The sequence below is a fragment of the Emydura macquarii genome, unplaced genomic scaffold (genome assembly GCF_026122565.2).
Source record: "Emydura macquarii macquarii isolate MOO-44397 ecotype Brisbane River unplaced genomic scaffold, CSIRO-AGI_Emac_v2 contig_3671, whole genome shotgun sequence".
Classification (NCBI taxonomy): Eukaryota; Metazoa; Chordata; order Testudines; family Chelidae; genus Emydura; species Emydura macquarii.
This window is the reverse complement of record NW_027133808.1, coordinates 2,590,572-2,602,622: the sequence shown is the minus strand read 5'-3', so window position 1 is coordinate 2,602,622 and position 12,051 is coordinate 2,590,572. Positions and strand designations below refer to the sequence as shown.

Sequence of the window (12,051 nt, the reverse complement as noted above, 5' to 3'; positions counted from 1 at the left end):
GATCTGCTTAAATAGCTGCTGGCTTCAGCAGAACATTAATGCAAATCTAATGTACCTGCTGGTATGATTAGCTGAATCAAATGATGGCATTTAAGTAACACCTAAATAATCTTAATTAGGATCTTCAGCTCATTTTAGCACTTGGAACTCTACAGATGGATGGTCTTAATTATCAGCCTTTTGATTAGGATAACAGCTCTAATCAAGATGATGTAGGCCTGATAGACAGCATATCAGTAAATTAATGACTGTTGTTAAGGGGGAAACATAAGTGAAAAACAAGATCTGTCTGCTGTTTGAAACATGGTAAAAGAATAAAGTCTACTGTATGTGGAAAAAATAATATTTTGTGGGAAAAATATAGGTATGCACATTTGGTATGTGTGGAATGGAGCCAATAATAACGCCTACTTCCAGTTTTTCCCATTCTACTACCCTACCACTAAATATGACTATATTAGTTCTTTCTCACACAGTCATAAATCATGTGTAATGCAAATTAGTTTATAAACATTCCTGTTTGACACCTTGTGATTTTATGAAAGTCCAATAAACATAGTGTACTTAAATGAATGGCAGTGAAATTGTTCCACCATATGTAGGTAAAAGTAACAAATGGCTTATTAGTGTGGGCTTTTCATTTGAAATGAAGGCAATAAATTCAAATGTATTGCTGGATCACAAAAGTACACACACCACCATATATGAACATGCAATGCTTTTTTGCAGCCAGTTACATGATGTAACTAAAGCTTTTCAGATGTTTCATTATTCATTTCTGGAAAATGAATGTAAATGTTGGACTAATTATGATACTGTGATAGAATATGGCAAAGTGTTTTCTATCCAGTATCCAGATATTGACATTATGTGTTGTGTTTCCAATGAGTATTTAATTAATCCTAATGAGGACAACCATGTATTTTATTTACATATCAGTTAACTGTTTTTATAAATTATTTTATATTAAGAATTTCAGAGCAATCAAATGTTGACTTGTTCTTGCCTATTGCAGCTCATGTTACTGAAAGGTTTTTCACTTCCAGCTGAGAGTGATTTGGGTATATTACAATATGGCTGTGAACCTTGATTGTATGTTCTGATTTGGTAGTTGGGGTTTTTTTTGGGTTATGCACCAAGTTGCAGCACTAAACAAATGAGACCTCAGAACTGAAACACACATGCACCAAATCACTATGTATAATATATTAAGCATGTGAGGAAAACAAGTAAATGAGGGGGGAAAGGGGCAAAGAGGGTTAAGGGTATTCTGTGGAGGTAAATGTTAATGAGAAGGAAGGTTTTTCTGGGAGGGGAAGAGGAAGAATCTGAAAAAGAAAAGTGATTGTTCCTCTTTCCCTCACAAGTGTCAGCTGCAAAGGTAGAACTTAGTGTGCATTTTGATGTGACAGAGGGGTTGAGGACTGAAAACTAATGAGTCTATACTACCTCTGTAACCACTAAAATAGAAACTGAATATATCCAGCATGAGGGCATGATCTAAGTCCTATAATTAAGAGCTATGCACAGGCATATCAGAAGTCAATCTCCTGGACTGCTGAGGAGTGTCTAGGGAAGTGGAGATCAAAATGATCTGTTAAATGCTGGACTTGAAGACAAGAAGGTGAGTGAATCTCCCAGGTACAACTGGAGCCATTAATTCTTGTCTGAATGACAAAGGTGGTGGCATTTGATCCAGATGCTGCTGATAAAACAATCCAAGGTAGAAAAGATGATGGAATCTTATTCTAGTATGAAAATGAACTCTAATAAAAAATATTTCATAAACAGGCTGGGTCAGGGAAGGAAAATGGAAGGAAATTGTCAGGCTGACCAGGGAATGATCAGAGAGGGACTTGATTTCTAGACACATGAGATTTTCTTTTCTCCATAACTAAGGGGAGCCTACTTCACTGATCTTTATGAAGTATGCAGAAGAGATATGTTATGCACACAATTGATTTTGTTTTTATTTTGTTTTTCTACAGTTTCTCTTTATTTTTAAGAAATCTTGTTTTTAACAAATGTATTGTTGTGGTGGGTAATTGCAACACAGACTGCCTCAAAAGAATCTCAAAAAAGAGACTCTCTCCCGTTCTATGGAGAAGAGCTAACAGATAAGGAGTTTCAGAGCCAAGTTCCTCAATTATGGTCTCAGTGAGAGGAGGAATGTACAGAAATGTACCTCCAATTAATGTGTATCACACAGGGCTTTAGCAGGCATGCATAGGAAAGAATCCAAAAGACCAAAGGGTGGATGTGAATTGGCAGAAGGACAGTACTATGAGGCCCCACAATATATTTTAAAGGAACATCAATAGACTACTAATAAACACCCTTTTGTGACTTATTGGTATAATGGCAGAGGTCATCACAGGGAATGAATTGGATTCTGCTGTTTTGCCTAGCTTCTAATTCTAAGTGTGTTACTTTAGCTAGTTATTTAGTCCCTGACCTGGCAATCCTTATGCCTTTACTGTAAATGTAAGAGGCTTAATGAATGAAGAATTTGGCCCAAGGTCCATATAAAAGTTGACAGAGCATAAAGGTAGCTATACTCGATCGAGTTATACCAAGTTGAAGATGTATAAGCTATTTCTTCCCATTCTTACATAGTTGTTTTTTCAAATTATGCCCACCTGTTCCAGATTGTTTGTTTTGTTATAATAAAAGTTAACAAACAGTTTCAACATAATATATACATTCCTGAGAAAGGAAAATTGGCAATGAATTTACAAGTACCTATATTCTAGATTTTTGAAGATTTCCATTGCTGTAAAATATATTCAGTTCCATGTTAAAAATAAAAAAGACAAGATAAATACAACACATGCCGCATTCCTTGAATGACCCAACCCCCCATCTGAGTTATGTTGTGTTGTAGCAATACAGAATCAGATCCATTCTCCAATATCACATAACCGGTAACAATTAATCTTCTAACTAATCTGACATGGTAAATGTTTGCTTTTGAAAAGTAACATATCGATAATAAAGAATTTGTGCATATATAGTTTATGAAATCAGCATTAAATTGCATCTAACATGCACTTATTCATTTTACACACCACACAATTTTGGTATTTTTAATTTATTGGTATTTAATAAACACTTGCATCCTGATTGAATAATTAACGGTCACCAATTTACATTTATAAGATAAAGCCCCCAGTCCCACCTTTGGATGCACAGGGGTGAATCCTAGAAACCTACCGGTGGAGCCCTGCATGGGCATGAGGGTGCTTATACAAGGAGTTGATTGCACAACAAAAAGTACTGAAAACATGGTTAATTAGAGTGCAGTTCCATCAGTTACATGGGGGTTAAATCACTGTTTCTTCACTAAAGTCAATTCACCTAATGTAATTAATACTAACTGAATATTTGTCCCCAAATGACAATATTCTAGTTTTCAATAGGTTTTGAGAGTATGGTAATACTTCCCTTTTGTTTTTTTTTGTTAAATTCACACACACCCATGCAAACCTGTGTTGATTGTGATGTTACCATTATGTATTGAGTACTGGCTCACGTTGATATTAATAGTCCCTTCCCTTACCTTAATGTGAATAACCAGAATTTTTAACCTATTTATAATGATTTAAAAGTCTTTATAATAATGCTATTTTATAGCATTAAAAGACGTACAAAAATGGACAGAGACATAATGAGATTCTGAATGACATTTGATTTTGAAATTGCTCATCATTTGCCATGGTTCTAATTGGTCTCTAGCTAAGATTTTCCCATTAAAAATTATATGCTTCTCTGCAGTAGGTTATAGCTATCAATTAGCCATGACAATGATATTTCCAAAGGAGAAATGCATCAGTCCCAGTGTTCACTGAAGTCATAAACCCCTAAAGAAAACCTGACATTCTTCTGAGGTTTGCTAGATACAGTCCTGTGTTGGATTGCCTTTGTTTAGTTCGTTAAAGGTTCACAGTAGTTTGCGTAACTGACGTCAACTGCTCAGCTTCCGTTCTGCGCGCTGCTCACACTGCGCTGAGCCTGTTCCCGTCGACTCAGCACTACGCTACTTGAGGGGGTGGACTTACTCAGTTGACTTCCTGATCGATAGAGCGGGTCTCACTGACCGCTCAATTGACCTTAAAGATCGATCTGGTGGCGGCGATTTTGCTGCCGTCAGTGTAAACATAGCCATAGTAAACAAACTTAGTTATTTATTATATGTTTCAATATGTTGTTGCTGCATTCAGCATCACTTAATGGAAAGTATGCATATGATTAAGACCAGCACTATTTCTGCCCTTTCCTTCTTGCGCGTCCTCCTTTCTATTTCTCCCCCTTTCTATTTCTTTCTTTGCTTATCTTCCTTTATTCCCTCTTCATTTTCATCTCTGCAGCAGCTCCCAGTTTGCATTTTCAGGGGCAGATTCCCCACTTCCTCTTCCATTCCACAGTTAAGTCAACCAGCAATTAAATAGATAATGCAAACATTTGAAGTGCTGTCATTAATCTGTAAAATCAACACCCAATCAGATTAATAGGGATGTGGGAGTTAACACTTTGCTGAGGCATTGTTTCAGGCTGCCTATAGACTCAGGAAAATAACATACAGCTTTGGGTTTACATTTGGTTCATGTTTTCAAGGTTATCTTTGCAGCATTTTTTTAAATGGAAGTTTAGAATCTCCAGAATCTGAACATGATATGCAGGTCACAAAAACACATTAGACAAGCTATCTCTGGACCATAACAAAAAGTTTCTTAGCCCCCCTCCCCCCCCCCCCAGTGGTTTGAGCAAGGTCTTTGCCGTTGGCATTTTGTATTGATGTCATTGTATATCTATATTTTAATCAAATCTCTATTTGGAATCATTTTAATATAATCAAATGTCAGATACTAGTCAGTAAACCTATCCAGTCTTGTCTCAACAAGATTAATGTAATGCTTTTCTTATTCACTTTTTAAAGAGTCAATAGACCAGTGCCACTTTATAATTAATGTGACCGTGTCTCTCTCTACAGAAATCACTATGTTGTAAGGACATAAGCACTCTAAACGCTTTGCTTCGTAGAGGGCTGTCCAGTAGTTACTGCCAAAGACTTACAAAAATTGATTTACTTATTATTTCTTTTAATTTCTTTAATGTGTTAACAAGTTTCTAAAAATATATTCAAAATCTTAAGAAAAATACAACGGCCAATGCCAGTAAAACCTTTCTAGCCATCTGCTCAATATCTGATTGGCACCTCTTGGTAAGCTCCCTCTTCCACCTCAGGGAAAGCCTGGGAGAAAAAAGATGAGCTTTGCATTGTGCCAGTATGAACTATATCCTAGTCCTCAATCAAAAGATGGTCATGCTCTAGCAGCTCTAGTTTTGGGGTGAGAGATCACCTTCATTTAGGGACAAATGTAAATAACATGGAAATATCATCTGCCTAAACCCTCCCTTGGTTCATGCTGATTAAGTACAAGCTGTAGTTAGCTGAGCCTAAACTGGACCTACTGCACCATCCAATCAGTCTCTATTATACATGTTAGTCATGTGCCTCTGCCTTAATCAACTCATAACATTAACTTCTGGCCGTGATTTCAACAATTTGTACTGAAGAGCTCACCACCACTGTTCACAAATCCCAGAATTCCTGAAAGAAAGCATGATCAATAGGACCAGTATTTAGTGTCACAGTCCTGGCTGGCCCATGCTATCTTAATGTTCTATTTCTGTCTAGTCCCTTTCTGCCTATCAAGATAGAGAAATGAAGGGTCCAAGTCCCTACAACCATTCTCAAGAGATTGCCATATCCCATTTCACTTTAACATCGTTCAAGTGCCGTGGCCACCCAAAGGTAACCACCAAAGTGGAACAGTCTGCTGGATTCCCAAAATAGATCACCAAGATAGCCTTCAAGTGCCATCTGCCACAGGATTCTCCCCACCTTTCCTTTCCCACAAAACCCTCACTTCAATCTCTCAGACCAGAAAAGCAATGTCACAACCCATTTCAACCTGTTCAAATCATCTCCAATGTCCCTTGCCTGGGACTGACTGAGGGCAGAATTCATCTCTCTCTCTATAAATCTGAGCAATCATTTAATGTAAATGTGTCTGAATGGAACAACTGATACTGCCTGTAGTAGTAGTGTAGTGATCACACTATGTTGTTCAAATTAAATTTAGACAATAGTTTCAGTGTATAGATTATTACAAACTTCATGAAGTGAAGGCATCCATTAATAATGGTCACTAATAACGGCCTGCAACTTGGAACAAAACCTCATGATAAAATCAACCTTTTTGGTATAGGTAAGATAATGAGGGATGAATATTGTTGCTGTTAGCTTCCATCAAATTCTTTCCATTGTGAGTGACTGACAATATCCAAATCCCCAGAATTCCACCCTACAAAGCAACACAGGTCTTTGTAAAACTCTGTTAAGAAACCTCTTTGATCTCCAGGTAGAACTGTTATACTTTAAAAAATATGCATATTTCAAATTATTTTTAATTAATATTGAAATTAGCAAAAAATTATATTACTGTTTTTCTTTTATTAGTCATTTGAGGATCAATTATTTTTAAGCTCTCTCAGCTTTGCCTGAGCCTTAAAATACTTTATCTAATTTTAACTGGTGCTCAAATAAGTTAACCAGTGCTTACTGCTTACTTACATAAAACAAAAAGACAAGTGTAGAATAAAAACATTATTTATTTGCCAGAAGGCTTAAGATGCAAAACCACATGCTTGTAGTTTTAGCAGCCAAATGATTCTCCATGAGAACTGCTTTCAGAAGATAGGCCAATGAACTTGAGGCATTTAGATAAATTAATCTTGGGCAAACTAGGGTTGACACTAATTGGTTACAATGCCTGTGATAAGAAACAGTTAACAGGGTGGGCTTACCAGTGGTCAAACTTCAGCTGGTTGGTTGCCTCAACAACTAAATGTCTCTTTAGCCAAAATGTACACAGTAATCTGATAAGGATCATGAGGTGACAGGTTTTTGAGCGTATTGCTGGAAAGATGTGCCTGATATAATAAGGCCTAATTCATCATTTCAATGATGCTTCATCCAGAGGATATAACTCCATCAACGTTTGGAACACCGAAGGTACCCCAATGTTATAATAGATGCCTCCGTGCATTCCTAGTTGTATTTGCAATGGGCATACTAGGTCCTGTGACACTGGGTTCTAGCACACTAGAAAGTAGAACAGGTTTTTTTTCTGACTCACACTTCACGTGTATCAATCTGCAACACAATGGCATTAGACTCTTCATAAAATACAAATAAAGAAGAAGAGATGACATTAACTTGTTGGTTCCACCCTCTTGTATGTAACTCAACATGTGTCCATGGGACTCAATGACCATCTCACTCACACTGTAAATAAACAAATGAAATTTGAAAGAATGAGGTAGGAGGGAGAGGGAGAGAGCGAGAAAGACATCTTGTTTGTACATTTCTTGTTGTTTTATTTAAGAAAACACTGAGGGAAACAAAGTTCACAGAAAACCCAAGGAAAACAATTTATTCAGCTGAATCTACCCTGAATGTCCTGGCACAGCTGATAGGTCATTTACTACAGTCTGGAAAGAGCCATAGTGTTCAGAAAATACATAACTTCAGTCAAATGCTCTCCTCTGGTGCAGAATTCCCATACTGTTAAAACTACAGCTCAGAAGCATTTGGCCTCTCCCCATACTTTATCAGTGCATATGTTCCTGCACAGACAAAATGTTTAGCACTCCAGTTGTGGCCACAAGACATGCACAAAGAGGATGCCCTGTGTGTGTGGATCTCTCTCTGCTAAAAGACAGGAGGACATTGAAGGGGATCTGCTTCCTCCATAACACATTTCAATTTCCAGCTGCCAGAAATCCTTCTGCCACGTTGGAGTGGAGGCATTCCGCAGGAAAAGGAGAACAAACCACAGCCCTGGGTGGAATAATTTACGGGAAAAATCCACAAGGGAAACTTCAAGGATTTCCTCTCCCTTTTCCCCATAATTACTCCTTCTGGTGAGGTTTTCTGTGGAGGGAGTGGTCTGGCACTGTTCTATGAGGAGGGGACTTTCTGAAAGGCTGCTATAGAGCTAAACTGTGGCTTCAAATCACAGCCCTAGATAGGCATGGTACCCCTATAGGAACAACCAAAGGCAGTATTTCTGAAACAAAGAGCGTGTCTGGGAGTGTGGTCTGGGAGCATGTCTGGGAGTGGAGGGGAAGAGATAAGGGCTTAATCTGGCACATAGATTTTCAGGGCCAAATAACTAATTGGCACCTTATGGAAACACACATACAGTCCCATTAATCCTAATGGATTACATAGAGAGTAATTCAGTGCATCATATGGCCTTTTGCTTTTATCATATTGAGGTACTTTATGCATTCCTAGTATGTTTAGTTTAAAACATATTTTATTAGATAAATCTCTCATTTGAAGGAATCCTGACACACAGAGATGCTCATGTTTCTGGCCTGGTCATGGTGCCTTACAATACAATACAATACTCTCATTCTACACCCTATTGTTCCATATGATTTATATTTCAGAAAAAAAAACCTAACAAGACACTGATAACAAGAGATGAATAAATAGGGGAAAAAAATCAAATTTATGAAGCAATCTTCAAACAAAACATTCTGGTGAATCACCACTGCAGAAAGATGAAAAAATCTACGATTTAAAAAGGTAAGCTAATGGGTAAATCTTACATTTTACAAAAAAAATTATGGATTATCTTTTGATTCCTGGAACAAGCCTATTTGACAGGTAAAGTGGGCACAATAATAATGACGTTCCTTTGAAATCAATGCTTTTGTCAAAATCTGTTGTTTTAATGGAAATTATTAGCTTAATGGAAATTTATGAGCATATATTTTTAAATAGCACTGGGATATCTAAACTGTCCTCTGTGCAATCATACAGAAGCTCAGAAATAGTTTAATGCATATAAATTCTCAATAAAATCTAAAAAATAGTTTACTTATGATCAATCATTTTATCAGTAGGAGAAAGAGAAATATTTAGAAATTTATTTTTAGTTTCTCTTCCCACTCCCTTTGTCTTAAACCGAACTATATTTATTTAGGCATTCAGAAATGCTCTCATAAGTTAGAAATCCTGGCTCCATTTAAGTCAATGGCAATACTCCCATTGAATTCAAAGGGGCCAGATTTTGACCCATAAGGTATAGTGTGGAACCAACTCAAAGTATCCTTGTGTAAAACATTGTTAGTGTTGCTATTCTGGGGAGGAGGGGAAAACAAAAAAACAAAAAAACCCATCTGGTAGGTTTATATGAGAATGTATTTATGGGTAAAGTAATATGTCATCATTGACCCTTGCCCACTCATTTATATTGTGATAAGAAAATATTCTCTCAAGCTTCAGTTTCCCTCCTGGAGAGAGAATTATTTTGTGCTCTCCTCAGTGCTAAGATTGTAGTCATGTACCTGTTTGTTTTGATACCAGCTCTGCATCACTTTGAACATCCTAAGCAATAAACATAAAAAGGCAATTATACTGAAGAGGTGCATATGTACAGTGTAAGTCTATAACAATAATACTTAGCATTTATATCCTGTAGCCCTTTACATCTTCAAATTGGCATCTGTAGAAAGATGTTATGACAGGAGAAGGCAACAGGGAGAAAAGGAATGGAAGGAGGAGGAGCTAGTTTCAGTCCCAAGCAGAGGAAGGGAGGACTTGTGGGGACTGTACTGATCATGGATAAATAAAGGGCTTCAAACCCAGGAGTTCAGCTGCACTCCATCAAGTCAGTCATGAGGATTGCTGTGACACCATTCCATATGAGAATCCCTTAAAGCAGGTTGACACTGTATGACTGGTATGTACCCCGGAGCATAACTGTTTCAGCATATGGTCTCTATTGGTATTTTGTTTTAAAGAAAGCACAACTATCTACCTAGGATACATGTGTAGATCCAACACAATATGTCATTATTAACATATGTTAATTGGTGCTATCAGCATATGCTAATTATATTTTTGTCCAATCCAGGATTTTACAAGCTGTTAGATGATGCTCAGTGGCTATGTCACCTGCTGGGACTGAATGGTAGGGGAAGTTTCAGGGAGAACAACTCATCAGACTCACTGTAGAAGAGGGAGGGAGATCAAAATACTGACCCATATGACCATGGAGATCTTTGATGATAAGTCTGGTGACATGAGCGCTGCTTATAAGGAGATACTGTGAATGGAAGTTCTTGATGTGGTGAAAGCTGATGCAAGAGAGGACTGAAGGATACCAAGAAGAAATGGAGGGCATTCTACAAGGAGTGGAAGCAAGGAGATGGTGAGCAGGGCCTCTGTCACTAAAGCATCAGGGGGGTTCTCTAACTCTGTGGGTACAGTGGTGGAGGCCCCAAATTAGAGTGAAGATTCCCTCTACAAAATCACAAGTTGAGGAAAAGAAAGGGGAGTGCTTAAATTTAGGCCCTCAGTTCCTTAATTACCTGTCTTAGCTAGTGGCCTTATTTTCTAAAGGGCTAAGCATGCAGAAGCTCCAATTAATATCTATGAGAAATTAAACTTAGCTGCACTTTCCTTTTTTTCTTTTTCTGTAGTTCTACTTTTTAATAGATAAAAATCATGTTTACACTGCACACCTTTGCCTGTGTCATCTTACTCTAATGCTTTGCTTCATCTGTACATATTGTAGAAGCATGAAGGATTCTTTCTCCAAGAATCAGGCAGTATAGACAATACTGGAGAGGTTTATTGACGATACCAGGAAGTCTGAGAAATCAGCTTCAACTTCATGATGTTACAGTGGTCAATTATATACCCTTTCTTATCGATTACATAGTACGTTTAAATTCTTTATCTATTCACTTACAAATACAGACATTGTCCCATCTGGAGAGAACATCAGTGATAATGGTCTTTACATACATGCAGAGACACTTTTAATCACTATACTTACATCAAGGATGCTAGGATTACACTCGGTGGGGGAGGGTGGAGGAAGAAGTGGGGGAGGATCCTTACAGATAGGTGGCAGACAGGAATTTCTAAAAGCAAATGTGCTGTTCTCATTGGAATTAGAATCACTAAGAGGACATCTGGCTACCTGGGTCATCGGATGTCTGCACTAGCCATTGTCCTTGAGGATTAGCCATTTACATGAGTTTCGATGTACAACTTGCTAGCTGAAAACAATCTCAAGCCTTATTGATATATAATATATATATTGGTATATATTGATACACAATATATTGGTGCAGTTTCTCACAGGTCCAGCACTTATCTATTTAAATGGACTCTGTGGTGTCCTAATCTTTCATTGCTCAATGTCTCGTGCTCCTATCTACATTGCTTGATCCTCCCCTTTGGGTCCCTAATCACAATGCTTTAGCCATAAAAATGTGCACCTCCCAAAAGTCAACAGCAGCCAGGCAGTTGCATCAATGAACTTTTGGAAAGTTCCTTAGATATGTGAGTCCCTTTTCTCACATAAATCCATATTTGGGTGCCTAAGTCCCAGTCCAGGTGTTCTCCCACATCAGTGTTCCTATATATTTGCATACTTAAGTATGTTGAAGCACTTGTATCTAAGTACTTTAAATTTTCAGTACTTAGTACTTGTATTTAAGTACATTTTAAAGGCACTCAAACTATAAGTAATTATTTTTCTCAGCAAGCACTTTTTTTCATAATACCTTTTTGAAACAATCACATCCTCCCAATTATCCCAGATTCTGGCTAGACCCCAGAACTCACTGTCCCAGCTTAAGAGCTTCAGGCCCTGAATTCTAGCTGTCAGAGCTATTTTTGTTGGCTCGGCTATTGCACCAGCTCAGGAGGGTGGCTGCCCTCCTTGCCCCCTTCACTTGTGATTGTTCACTGCAACTGGCAGTGGGGAAACTTGCTGCCCAGCCTGGCACAGTAGAGAGGTGAATAAGTGAGTGGGGGAGAAGAGGTAGACATAGATCTCTCAGTGTCCTGCATCGAAAGAACAAGCCCAGTAGCTGCATCTACTGAAGTTTGGGGTAGAAAATACCTACCAGTCACTGGGCCCGCTGCAGTGGTGAAGGGCCTCCTTGGATATTGGG

The 12,051-nt window shown here is 37.9% G+C and overlaps 1 long non-coding RNA gene across 1 annotated transcript; it reads left to right on the top strand.

Annotated features, from left to right (window-relative positions):
• Positions 1-1,497: 1,497 nt before the first annotated feature.
• Positions 1,498-10,584, top strand: LOC137145901 (uncharacterized). Its single transcript, XR_010917787.1, has 3 exons — positions 1,498-1,624; positions 8,524-8,662; positions 9,996-10,584. It is a non-coding gene; the product is annotated as an uncharacterized lncRNA (long non-coding RNA).
• The last annotated feature ends 1,467 nt before the right edge of the window (positions 10,585-12,051 follow it).